The following is a 14,703-nucleotide window of genomic DNA, read 5'->3' on the forward strand; positions in this document are numbered from 1 at the left end:
TTCGAGCCTCAATTTCCTCACTGGTAAAAATTTCCACTTTGATAATTGCGAGGATTTAATGAGAAAACAGATCTCAAGCATATTGCATTACATGTGGTCTGTCACTCCAAAGGATGGCACATTCTAAAAACTAAGACTATTAATAGACTATATTTAAGAAGCTAGATACACTTGGAAAATATTTTTACCAGAATTATTGGAATTTTCGAATAGTTAATAAAAAATATTCGCAAGATTTTTTCTTTAACACAACAATGAGTATTTAACCTAATCCAAGAGCTAATGATAAAATTAATGGAAAGTGCTAAAACCATTGCTTTTATAAGGAATTAATTGTGGTAAAATACATATAAAATCAAATTTACCATCTTAACCATTTTTAAGTGTTCAGTTCAGGGGCATTAAGTACACTCACATTATTCTGCTACCATCACCACCCACATAACTCTGTTCATCTTGCAAAACTGAAACTCTGGGCCCATTAACCAACAATTCCCCATTCTCTCCTCTCTTCCTCCAGCTGTAGCCCCTCGTAACCACTATTCTGAAGTACCTCATATAAGCAGAATCACTTATATTTGTCTTTTTTGTGACTGGCATCTTTCACTTAGCATAATGCTTTCAAGGTTCATGCATGTTGTGGCATGTGTCAGAATGTCCTCCCTTTTTAAGGCTGAATAATATTCCGTTGTATATACAGACGCCACATTTTGTCCAGCCATTCATCCATTGAAGGACCCTTGGGCAGCAATAGCAAAATATTTTAAAAGCGAAAAAGATAGGAAATATGGATAGAAACAAGAATAATAAAAGAAGATAAAATATAGGAAACATTGTGTACCTGACTTAATGGAAAGCAAAATTTCAAAATTTTTATTAGAGGTCCCCACGACATGTGTTTTGGGCATTACGGCTGAATTCTTTTAAACTCTGAACAGGTGGGCTTATGCTAATTTCTTCCATTGTCTCAGAAGGCAAATACTCTGGTTCCTGAATGAGGGACTTTTTTCCAGGAAACTTTAACAATTTATTTATATTGAAGGCAAACAAGCTCAGAGAACGTTTTTAATTAGCTTCGTCAGTTTGGATTGCCTTAAGTAACCAAGAACATGGATTGTTTATTTACTTATACTTTTATAAGCATTGAAAAGGAATAGCACACACCAGTAGTGAAAGCAATAGGAGAAGTTCATCATAGGTTCAAAAAAAGGAATAAAAGGTGTTATTTATAATAGTAACCTTGACTTCAATAGATGATGATGCTTTAGCTATCATTTTACTCATACGCTGTGCAAGACAAGGAGTCTGTCAGCTAGTTGGGTGAAAAGTGACAGCTCTGAGACATCAAATTAAAATAATGCTGAGAACAGGAAGCCCTCACTCACTTTCCAATGTGCCCAGTGGTTGTACTTTTTGGGCTGAAGTGGTCAGATGAGATGAAGGAGTGGGTTCTGATAACAATTTGGAATTCCTAGAGTCACTTTGAAAGCCCCACCTGACTTTTCAAGGGCACTCTCAAGGAATGTGGCTAATTTCCAAGATGTCTTAGGAAGTTCTCACATATTTCACTCTAAAAATGATTTTTTAATGGACGTGAAAAAGCAAGACTTAAAAACGACAGAAGTTTATACAGAATTGGGTGGGTAGAAGCCATTATCAATGCCCTGAGTCCAAAAATATTCTTCGGGTCTTCAATAAGTTAAAAAAGCATCAGTGGAATTCATACCTTTTCATTTCAATTCTCTAAGCGAAATCCAGACTCACAGATTTTTCATCCCTTAGAGAATATGAGTCATTTCCATACGGGTAAGCGGTGAATGTCAGTGGAATAATTCTAGGCTTAAAGTAGTTAACATACTCACACTGAATTCGTATCTATAAAATCTAGGAGGGGTTTTCCTATCCCCAGAACACAGGATTCTTACAGTAGTTCCAACATGTAGCTGTGAGATTCCAGTGTGCCTTTTGCTTAACCAACTAGAAAATTGAAAGCAAAGAGATGTAAGTAAACTGTTTAGAGCAGATGATAAACAAAATGAAGAAAAGGTGACCAATTCTTTGGATTCCTGTTACCTCTACTTTCAGCTGTGGGGAAGTCCTTCCTATCATTCCGCAGTCATTCAGCCTCTGCATGTCTCACCTCATTCTGTTGCCCCCTCGCTCCATTTGTGCCATCAACCTATTCACCTCACTCTCAAAATACTTTAAGCTACAAAGATTTCTTCAAATGACCCTCAATATTCGAGTCACTTTTTTTATTCAACATTTCTCAAGGATTTAGATCTTTCATTATTAGTAACTGCCTATTACTATAAAATCTTGATAAGCAAACACTCTTTAAATTTTTAAATTAATTTTATTTTATCAAGTGACACACATAGTTGAACAGGTTAAGTACTTTCGCAAAGTTGAAAACAAAAACACGACAATGCTTTCTTACTCTTCCCCAATCCCCCATTCTTCTGTCCTGGAGGTAAACACTTGAATCTTTCAGCTGTTTAATCTGGCATTTAAACATCTCTATATTTCCACATAATACGTCTATATGGCTATTTCTTAAATAATTTGAGGTGAACTTCACATAACTAAAATTAACCATTTGAAAGCGAACAATTCAGCGGCATTTAATACATTCACAATGTTGCACAACCACCACGCCTAGCCAGTTACAGAACATTTCCATCATTCCAAAGTAAAACCTCCTGCCCATTAAGCAATTTCTCCCCATTCCCCTCTCCCCCCAGTTCCTAGCAACCACCAATCTGCTTTAAGTCTCTGGGATTTATCTACTCTGAGTATTTCATTTAAATGAAATCATACAACATGTAACCTTTTGCTCCTGGCTTCTTTCACTCACCACAATGTTTAGGAAGTTCATTGCTGTTGGAACTTGAATCACTACTTCATTGCTTATCATGGGTGACTAACACTCCACTGTTCGGATATACCACAATTTGTGTATCCATTCCTCCATCCATGGACATCTGGGCTATTTCCACCTTTCGGCTATTGCAAACAGTGCTGCTGTGAACATGTGTATACGTGGACTTGTTTGAGTCCCTGTTGTCAATATTTTGGGGTATACACCTAGGATGGAATTGCAGAGTCATATGGCAACTCAATGTTTAACTTTCTGAGGAAGTGCCAAACACAAACACTTATTTTGTGTGTGCATTTCATCTAACTTAATAAGTTTCTTGAAGGGAAGTCCTTATGTTTAATTAAATTTGCATTCTGCTCGCTTGCTCTCCTTCCTTCCTTCTCTCTCTCTCTGTATCTCTCTCTCTGCAAGTTATGCAGCTCCTAATATGCTTCTGTGGATGCTCCGAAACTATTTATTAAATAACCACTTCATCTACATAAACCTTGAGATTGCTATAAGAAAAGATTGTCAAGAATAAGGTCCTTTATAACAAAGAAAAATCCTGTCATCTATCTTCTTTCACTAACTAGATCTTCGTTTAAAAAAAAGGGATAGATTTTCCTTGCCTCCATCTCTGTAAATTTATTCTGCATCAGACCAGTCTTGATGTTTCTCCACCCACATACTCTTCTCCCCAGATAAGGGATTTATCAGGAACTATAAAATAATGAAATTTTAAAACTGTTTTAAGCTTGTGATAAATAACAAAGCATGCAAAAAGAATTATTTAAACATGGAGAAAACAAATGGGACAAATCCTGAGTCATAAAATATTTCCCTATGACACAAAACTTGCTCATAAACAAATGGCTCTTCAGAATATTTCTGCTACCCCATAAGCCACATTTAAATATTTCCAGAACAAAAAATGAGAAACGAAACTGTCCTTGTAAGTATTAAGATATTTAATAGATGAAGGGCCATTTCAGAGACACTTACTTTATCTGCACCACACTTTGTTGTTTAAGAAGATTAGCCCTGAGCTAACATCTGCTGTCAATCCTCCTCTTTTTGCTGAGGAAGACTGGCCCTGAGCTGACATCCATGCCCATCTTCCTCCACTTTATATGTGGGACCCCTACCACAGCATGGCTTGCCAAGCGGTGCCATGTCCAAACCCAGGATCCGAACCGGCAACCTGAGGCTGCCAAAGCAGAACGTGTGCGCTTAACCACTGCGCCACCAGGCCAGCCCTACACTTTTTTTCTATTGAGGATTTAAGGTGGGGAGGGAGAGAGAACTCACATTTATTCCACACCTACTGAATCATACACTGTCAGTTACAATGGAAACAAAGAGAATGTAGGCAAACCCATAGGAAAGTCTGATCATAATGGCTTTGACACTAAAACACAGCTTAAGAAAGTTACAAAACCCATATGAAAAATTTTTTGAAAAGATACACATATTTTAAGGGGATTTACATGTAATCCCCTGTGATCATTACTATGAGGATCTGGGTCTCATTATCAGGATTAGCTGCTTTTTTCCTGAACAACTGGTTTGTTTTTAGATTGCAGACACAGTGAATCATGTCACTGATGAGGTTTTGATCTGCATTAGCTGCTGGTGAGCTCAGAGCCCGATTTTCTGATTCACATCTCCGAGGGTAGAGGATTTTGGAGCATACATTTTGTAGACTAATCTCATCTTAGGTTCGTTTGCTTTCGTATCCCTATTTCTACTCTCATGGTGTATATCTTTATTGCTGTGACTTAAAATCTATTAGGAACAATGCAAGAACATAAAGAAATGAATTGCTCTAACCAAGCCACTGCCAACTTTTGATTTTAGGACCTAACCAAAGTTGGTGTATTTCCAGTGATCTATAATATCCAAGGTTGGGATGATCTTAAGGTGACCTGCATTATTGTGCTTGAGAGCATGGGCACAACGAATGATGCCTCATTTTCCTCAGCTACCAGTGGGCAAAATTCTGACCTCATCATGTGTCTGTGATGCATAACTTACATAATCCATGCAAAGGGTTTAATACACCGCCTGGACCGTAGTTGAGTGCTCAATAAAAATCAGCTCTTATTAGCCATTGCATGCTAACAAGTCCTCTTGTGAGTTTAATTTAGAGCAAAAAAACATCTAACAGCAGAATCCAACCTACTTCATCTAAAAATGCACTATCACAGGGGTAACCAAGTATTTTTCTTTCTTTCTTTCTTTCTTTTTTGAGGAAGATTAGCCCTGAGCTAGCATCTGTGCCCATCTTCCTCTATTTCATGCCTGTCACAGCATGGCTTGATAAGCAGTGCGTAGGTCTGTGCCCGGGATCTGAACCTGCCAACCCTGGGCCGCTGAAGTGGGACGTGAGAACTTAACCGCTACGCCACCGGGCTGGCCTCCACGTATTTCTTAATGTCAAGATGCATTTTAAGTTCACAGAAACATAGAGGTGAAGATCAAGTGCAATTCTTTCAAAAAGACAGGCTGCAAACAGAAGGGCAACCGAAGCAGAGGGTTTCGTATTGAAGGAGAATTTAATTTTTGTGTGTGGTTTTTGTTTATTTGTTTCATGTACGTTTACGCATGTGTGTGTTTTTAAGACGGGTGAAAGATGAATATACACTGTGACAGGCACAGGGATGATGACAAATAAGTATAAACAAACCTAATATATAAGAAGTTGAAAAAGTGAGGAAAATGAAAAATTAGGACCTAAAAGCACAATAGATGATGACAAAGATAAAATGTTAGGTAGTAAATTGGGGTCTACTTTATAAAGCAATCATTCACAATCTACTTGTCTTTAAAGAAGCCTTTAACAAGTAAAGCCACATCAATGTTTCATTGGTGTTATGTTCATATAAACATCTTTTAATATCCACAATAGAGGCAGACCTAAAAAGATGTTCCTAGTAAACTGGACCAGCTTTCCCCATTGACTTGCACCATCAAATGGTGACATCTTCTGTGTGTTCAGCGCTGGGCCAGGCTGGAGGTGGGGAGGGGAGAGTCTTCAGATGGAGAAAGTGGCTGTAAATCTAACACTTGGGAAGGCCCAACAAGTTTCATTTTATTCAGGGAAAGACAAAGCCCTTCACCCTGTAAGTGTAAGCAGGGCTGATTGGATATATTGAATTTGTTTTCATTTATAATTTGTAATCCAAGATTTTTACATATTGCAATTATTTATTTAGTACGAGGGATGCCTCGCACAAAGGATGATGAGTTTACATATTTAGAGCTACCACAAAATGTATGCATAAGAATCCAATACAAAGGGAATTTGATGATCCAGAACTAAGCCCTATATTATAAGTCACAGTTTTGTTTCAGATGGATTTAAATAAAGGTGTCGTTCATTGATTTCACAAGGAGAAATTTTCCAAATGCCCTGAGTACAGTTTTGCTTTATTTTCTGTGCACAAAGTCTATGTATATATATTTGAATGAAATATCCTGACCTAATGGAAGTAGGAGCACAAATTTCTGATATACAGCATTAGTCAGAATGCTTCCATAAATGCTTATTTAAGAAATAAGAGGAACAATAATGCCTTTCAAAATTGAAACACACCGTTTATATCATTTGTGCCACAATTTCTGCTTTCTTATCACTGTTAAGGCAAAAATACAACCATTAACTTGCAAATTGGGGCAAAGTGTTTCCCTTTAAAATAAAATCATTTCTTTTTAAAAGATCACAGGCTTTTAAAGGTCATTTTGAGTAATGACACTTATCCTTTAAAGAAAATGTTGTAAAAGTTAAAGTTTTACGTAAGGTTTGCTTTTCTTTCATGAGCAAGTTTAATTGTTAGAATTTGGGTAATGCAATTACTTCTTTTAGAACCAATTCTACCTTATTTTTAAGAACATAATACTTGTAGATGAGAGAAAATGAATATATATGTTTTAACACTGAAATTCACAAATTTACATGTTGATCATCTGCTTAATGCTCATTTAAAATCTCTCTGGTATATATTTGAAAGTTCACATTGTGAATCATAAAATACATGTAAAATCTTATAGCTGTATTGAAGAGACTAAAATTAATACAACTTTTATCATTAGGTCACATAATACTCAACAGTAAAGAAGAAGTAAAATAAAATAAGGAACCACAGACTCATTATAAATAAATTAAGACATAATATGTACAAACTCTGATCACAGTACTGTCATCAAACTTATTTACTCCTTCACTCACTTCACTGACTCAACAAATATTGGGCTAAACATCAAAGAGATGAAAATGAAAACAATCTCGTCTCTCTCCTCCACCATCATAAAGGAGACACAGACATGCAAATGACAGTTGCAATACAATAAAATAACTGTTATCACAGAAGTCAGTAAATAGTGCTGTGGGAACATAGGAGAAGCAGCTAGCTACCCTGGGGGCAGAACCACCATTGCAAGCCTCAATTGATAGGTCTTAGCAACCGACTGGATAGGGGGATAAAGTCTAGGAAGAAATCTAGGATAAATTCAGATATCTAACTTGCACAACTAGCTGGTGTCCTCAGAGAGCGAGGACATATAGAACTGGGAGCAGATCTGAAGGAGTGGAAGATGGGGTGATGATTTCAGATTTGTACATATCAAGCGTTAGATGTCTGTGAAACAGCTGGGTTCAGTACCGAATAAAGAGTGTGTATGCAAGGCTGAATTCAGAAGAGAGTTCTCAGCTGAACAGGTTTGAGAGTAAGTTTCAAGTCAAGGATATAAAAGAAATTGCCTAGAGGTACCAGAAATAGGAGATCACGAAGCATTAATTTTGCTGGGGAATAGAGTAAACTAAACTGACCATTTTTTAGAATGCCTTCAATTCCAGAATCATATCACGTATTCTAGTGGGAATTAGGGCCAAACTTTATTAGACATACTGAAGAGTTTTACTAGGTGTTTTGAGTAAGACTAACTAATAATAATATCACCATGGAAATCAGAACAGACTCCTAGACAGAGAGAAAGTAGGCACAACCTTAAAAATTAGACTACATAAGAGCAAAACTTCCATATTAACTGAAAATATGATCTGTAGAATGGTCACCACTATTGAAACATCGTTCCGATGAGTCTGGTAAAAAATGGAAAGGACTATTAAAATGTTTGCTGACTGGTGCAGTGTTAGACAAGAGCAGTGTTTGGACCCACCCTCTGGTCCATAACAGTCTGCCTGGGTAGTAATCAGACTGATTTGTTGGAAGTACAAAAACAACATCTCTAGTAATAAAATAAAACTGAAATGATTAGTGACTGTGAACGGAAACCGACAGCCCCTGATGTCGGCCTTACGGTCTTGGAAATGGAGAAATAACTCAGTGTGATAGCCAGGGGCAAAGAGCCAAATGAAGACAGCTTCACAGACCGGAACTTGTGCTGGATGGGCCTGCAGGAGACCCCTGGGGGACCTGAGCACGTAAAGGCAGTCCAAAGTATGAGAGCTTCAAAAAGCTCTACCCAGCGATGATCTAGCAACATGCTCCCTCACTCCTATCTCCTGCCACGTTCGTGAATCCATGACACATCCCTCCCTCACTCTTTGCCAAATCTTCAGTTCATGCTTGGAAACCAAGGGTTGACTTGGCTCCCCTCCCTACTCAATTTCTAGAGATTCCTACTGACTTCCTGGTGTTAACCTTGGCTGTTTCCCACCTTCCTCCTCCAAGATTACACACAGAACCCAATGCCTGCAGGCTCTACTCGGCTCTGACCATCCCACCTGGCTTTGCTGCTTTTGGCATACCAGAAGCAATTCTGTACTCTGAAGAGGCAATTAAAGATTGAACTAATAGGTAATATGCAAATCTTCTGAAAATACTTGATTGAGAGGAATAAGAAATATGGCATGCTGAGTTTACTCCTACATTATTTAATTAAATTGTATTTATAACTATTAATAATTAGATAATGTTACACAGGCAACTTCATCAAATTTTAAAAAGTAGAAATAATGGTGTGATAACATTTGATCCTGCCCCATAAACACAGAAGTTCAAAGGCCCTATGAAAATAAAATTCAACTGCTCCTGACATTTGCAATGAATATTAATTTGGCTTAAATTCTTTGTTAAAAGCTTCAAAGAAAAATGCCCTTGAAATAAGGTAGGTTCAAAATATATACCTGGTAAATTGTGGTTAAATTACAGCACAATCATTTTAAATGTATCCGTTAACATTCAGTTTCACATCCACCTCCTCGCTTTTGGATACTGAGTTTACTGCTCAGCTCTGCAGTAACTTAAAGAATTGCCAGTATGTTCGTCAACTGGCCCCCTAAGGGTGGCTAAAGCCCCAGTAGAACAAAGGGACTGGGGGTTATGAGGAGGGACATTTATGTTCCTTTTTCCACATTCTTCCTCCAACTATAACGAAGCCAACTTCTGCCATCATTTTCTCTTCACCCTCCATGTCAGATATTGTTGATACTCTGTCCAGTTCAGTCCTTGAGCTTGGGAGTGATAAAGTCTAGAAACCACATTTCTCCCTGGCCTGCAGGCTCCCTCTGAGAGTCCACCCCACGTGAGATTTGGAGGGTGAAAGGTATTATTTTTCGATGGCAGCCACAGGCAAGCTCACAGGTGTTTGCAGACAGCAGAAGTGAGGCCCGATCTATAGATCTGGCACCCTTTTGGGACTCCCACACTTCCAGATTTCCTGAAAGTGGTCATCCTGGGCTCGCTCACCCATCTTCCAACGGCTGTGTAAGTCTCTAACTCGTGCAGTTAAACTTCTCCCCTCTGAGGTACCGTCATTAGCTCCTGTATCTCTCACTCCCTCATTCTCAGGAGAGGAGCGTGGTTGGTTTGATGTGCTGAAGCTCGCCGTTAACTGGACGATGCTCTTCTAGTGGGCAGGGTTACTTCATCTTTCACTTTCTTGGATGGGACCCAGAGGGCTCTCCTTTGTTTCTTGTTCCCTTGTGGTAAGTACATCTGGGCAGGTCCCCAAGCTTTCTGTTTTAGTTTCCTATTGCTGCTGTAACAAATGACCACAAACTGAATGGCTTACAACAACACAACTTTACCATCTTAGAGTTCTGCAGGGCAGAACTGTCTGAGCTAAAATCAAGGTGTTGGCCGGGCTGCGTTCCTTCTGGAGGCTCCAGAGAGAATCCATTTCCTTGCCTTTTCCATCTCCTGCAGACTGTCCACATTCCCTGGCTTGTGGCGCTCCATCACTTTGACCTCTGCTCCTGTCGTCACATCTCCTGTGACCCTCCTGCAGCCCCCTTGTAAAGACCCTTGTGATTAGATTGGGCCCACCCGGATACTCCAGGATACTCTCCCGTCTCAAGATCCTTAACATAATCACATCTGCAAAGCCCCTTTTGCTACAAAAGGTAAAAATATTCACAGCTTTTGGGAATTAGGATGTGGACATCTTTGGGGGTGGCTGTTATTCTGCCTACCACACTTTTCTTCTGGAAGCAGACTGCCAGCCTCATCCATGTTCAAGAAAATGTTAGGAGGGTCTGCTCTGATGATCTGGTCCCTCCTTCCTTCTGCAAGCACACCTGAGCTTGTGGGGCTCAATTCTAGATAAAGAGTAGGAGTAAAAAGTCCCACTTTGGATGAGGCCTAAAGTGTATATTCTAATACAGATTTCACAGAACTCTGCACTGAGGACTATACAGACGAGCAAAACCACTATTTATATTTTCCATCTGGCTGCCAATCTCGCTTGGTTGGTTTGCTGTATTGATCAGAACCCTGGAGAATAAGAAGGGTAGATGGTGACCCAGTCCCCTAGACTCATTATACCCATTCCATAGATATTTGATGAACCACCTGAAGATTCTTTTGTAATGGACTTTGTTTCTAATGTATCTATTCGACAATTCAGATTTTGTAAAACAATTTTTCCAAATCAAGACACACCTACATAAATCAATATTTGAGTAAAAGCTCAACACGACTTGAATTATCTGCAAAATATAATGAATTTTCCAAAAATACTTTTACCACTTGACACTAAAATGCAATCAAATCATTTTTCACCCAATATTTTTCAACTTTATAGCAGTACAGAACAAATAGCCTTGTGAATGCTGATCAATGAAGTGACTCCATTCATTCACATTGGATTAACAAGCACACGCTGTATGATTCACACTGCCAGTTCCTTCAGCCAATACAATCCTCATTAGCTATAAATAAAGTCGTCTTCACAACATTCATAACTGAATATTTAAATCAATATCAGATGCAAAGATGTCCTTGGTGACAAAAGAGCGACTCTGTTTAGACAGCATAATACCTGCCAGTGCAGCAGCTTCATCATCTGTTTAACTGAGAATAGCATTATTTGATTAGAACACATCAAAGGACTAATGGAAATTTTAAAATAATATGATGGCAAAGCCAGAAATTACACTGGCCTGAATTATAATGCAGCTCGGGGATTCTTTGGCCTACAAAAAGTGCAGCCTGCATAAGGTTACAGAAGGCTCCATCCCACTTCTGCCAGTATATTTTTATTCCTTCAGCCATTCATTCATTCACTCATGTTCCTTCATTCATTCATTCATTCTGCATCTATTATGTACTCAACACTGAGGACATGAAAATAAACAACACACAGTTCCTGCCTTCAATTTGCTCACTTTCTACCAGAGAAGAAAAACATTCAAACAATTAATTCTTGACACAAGATGAAAAGTGCTATAACAGAAGTCAGTGGAAGCAAGAGAAGGAGTCAGTATTGTGCCTGGAGAGCTCCCAGCAAGACGCCACAGAGCGTAGTGGGTGTGGGCCACACAGCATGGGGCTGTGGAGCCACGCTGCCTCCCTGTGGCTTAATCTCTCTGTGCTTCATATTGCTGTGTATTAAATGGAGGTAAACATGGCACTTTAGGCAGAATAAGGGTTATACAAACACAGTAATGAGGGCTAGATTGACATTAAAAAGTGTCATAAATGTGTTTGTTAATAAATAAATAACTTGAAAGTTTCACAGAAGAGGTAATATTTGAGACAAGCTTTGAAGAACAGGTAAACATTTGTCCATCAGGAAAGAAGGGAGGGCATTGCATGTGGAAGGAAGTTTCTTTTTCTCCGAGAATTTTCCCCCACCACTGGGGGGGGGCAACATCTGGTCAAAAAAACTGGAGGGCAAGTCATGGACACCACTACCCAAAACTTTGCGCTTCTCAGGAGGTTCAGGAAGAGCCAATACATCTGCTTCCAGAATAACCCAACTCCCCAGGAGCGAACTACACTGCCCCCTTTTCCTAATCTTCCTCTTGGATGTCCCATCAATGCCGTAAAGGTAACGTGTAAGTCCTGTCCATTCTAACTCCAAAGCACATCTCTAGTCTGTCCACTTCTCCTCACCATCTCACCTTCCACCAAGTCATACCTGGACTGTCCACCTCTGCTCTGGCGCCATTTAATCTCTTCTCCGCAAAGTAGCAAGTCATCTTCATAATACATAAATCTTTTCATGTTACTCCCTTCCTTAAAACTGTTCACATTGCACTTAGAATGGATCCACACTCCTTACCAATACCGACAAGACCCTTTGTGACAAAGCCCCTACCTAACCCTTCCACCTCACTTTTCACTGTCTTCTTGTCACTCTATGCTCCAACCAGAGCAGCCATCTTTGAAGTCCATGTTCAAGCTCTCTCCTGACTCAAGGTCTTTGTATATCGGGGCCCTCTACCTGAAACCTCCCTCCCCTCATTCTTTACCTGACCAACAGTTTGTTACCCTTTAGAGCTCAGCTTGAGGAAGAGTGACTCCCGTGGGAAGAGCACTCAAAAGAGAGGTGAGCAGCTGGGGCACCAGTTCTGGCTCTGCCCCCTCAGGCTATGTGAGCAAGGAGTCCGCCGGTGTTCCCGGGCCTGTGTGTCCACCTGTAAAATTAAGGGAATGGACCAGATGCCTGCTGCTTCTCCTTCCAGCTCCCATCCTTTTTTCTACTGTTCAACAAACAGAACCTTGTCACCCTCTCTTTCTCCTTTCCTTTTCTCTATGACCAGCCTGAAACCATTTTTTCATCCTTCACTCTGCTCCATTTCCTTCCTGTCTCCACTTGGAGGCTCATAAAAGTAAGAAACTAAAATGGAAAGAGCAGAAATAACGAGTGATATTTTCTTCTTTAAGGAAAACTTGAAACAAAAATATGACTAGTTAATCCAGGCAAGGAAATTTTTTAAAAGTGAAAACACACTGCTCTGAGGATGATGACGCAGTCCTTTAGCCTGACTTCTGGGCCAGGAGTGGTCTGGCTCTTCTCACCTATCTCCTCCCCATTATTCTCCTTCCTCTTGCTCTGTGCACTCCACCTCCTTGGCCTTCTATCACTTATTCCCAAAGTGGAGCCTTCCTGAAGGTTGTTCTCATCACCAGAATGCTAGACCAAATCCTCTCTCTCTCACAGCACCAGGAACTTCTCTTCATTGTCCTGAATGCAATTATAAGGTTATAATTAATTTTTTATTATTTTATTGTATCTGTCTACCTCTTTAGCCTGTATGTTCTAATACAACAGGAACGTGTCTATTTAAATTTATCAGTAATAAATGTACTTCCTATCACACAGTAGGTGACCAATTAATATTCTGAATGAATATATGTATAAAAAGTACAGGATAGACTACATCCTATACATAAGATATCCCCAATAATAGGTATCCAGTCTGGTGTCCATGTGACAACCAAGAACCCTGTGTCCTCTGTAGACTCTACTTGGGGTTTTCCTCCCCGCTTCCATGCTGCTGCCTGGGATCCACCTCCTCTTCTTCTCATCTTACACTTGTGCTAGTCCCTGAAGTGGCTAGAAAAGCAGTGCTATGAATGAAGAATAGAAGAAGAGAGGCCACTATTACCCTGGTACCCAAACCAGATGAAGGTATCACAAGAAAAGAGAATCACAGACCAATATCTCTTATGAATATAGACACAAAAATCCTCAACAAACACCAGCAAACTAAATCCAGCAACATATAAAAAGGATTGCACAATACAACCTAGTGGAATTTATCCCAGGAATGCAAGGTTGGTTTAACATCTGAAAGGCAATTAATGTAATACATCACTTTAGTAGAATAAGGAACAAAACCATATGATAATATCAATAGACACAGAAAAAGCATTTCACAAAATCCAATACTATTTCACAATAAAAACACTCAATAAACCAGAAAGAGAAATGGAACTTCCTCAGCTGGATAAAAGGCATCTGTGAAAAACCCACAGCTAACTTTATACTTAATGGTGAAAGACTGAATGCTTTCCCCTTAAGATCAAGAAAAAGACAAGGGTGTCCAGTGTCACCCCTCCTATTTGACAATTATATTGCAGGTTCTAGCCAGGACAATTAGGATGAAAAAAAAAGAAAGGGGGGGAAGAAAGAGAGAGAGGGAGGGAGGGAAGGAGGGAGGGGGAGAGAGAGAGAGAAGGAAGGAAGGAGGGAAGGAAAGAAAGAAGGGAAGAATACAGATTGGAAAGGAAGAAATACTAAAGAATAATTTTAACAAAAATAGGTGCAATACTCCTACACCTAAAATTACAAAACATTGTTGAAAAAATTAAAGAAGATTTAAATAAATAAAAAGCCATCCAACGTTCACAAGAAGAATTAATATGGTTAAGGTGGCATCACTCCCCAAATTGATCTAAAGATCTAACACAATTCCTACCAAAATCCCAGGTGGCTTTTTCAACAGAATTTGACAAATGGATTCTCAAATTCATATGGAAATTCAAGGGACCCAGATAGCCAAAACAATCTTGAAAAATAGGAACCAACCTGGAGGACTCACACTTTCCCATTTAAAAACTTACTACCAAGCCCCAGTAGTCAAGACAATG

The 14,703-nt window shown here is 39.3% G+C and overlaps 1 protein-coding gene across 1 annotated transcript in view; it reads right to left on the minus strand.

Annotated features, from left to right (window-relative positions):
• Positions 1-14,703, minus strand: part of LOC124248700 (uncharacterized) — an 84,228-nt gene that overhangs the window by 57,685 nt on the left and 11,840 nt on the right. The gene's annotated exons all lie outside the window — the stretch shown is intronic.

This window comes from Equus quagga, chromosome 12, assembly GCF_021613505.1.
Source record: "Equus quagga isolate Etosha38 chromosome 12, UCLA_HA_Equagga_1.0, whole genome shotgun sequence".
NCBI classification, from domain to species: domain Eukaryota; kingdom Metazoa; phylum Chordata; class Mammalia; order Perissodactyla; family Equidae; genus Equus; species Equus quagga.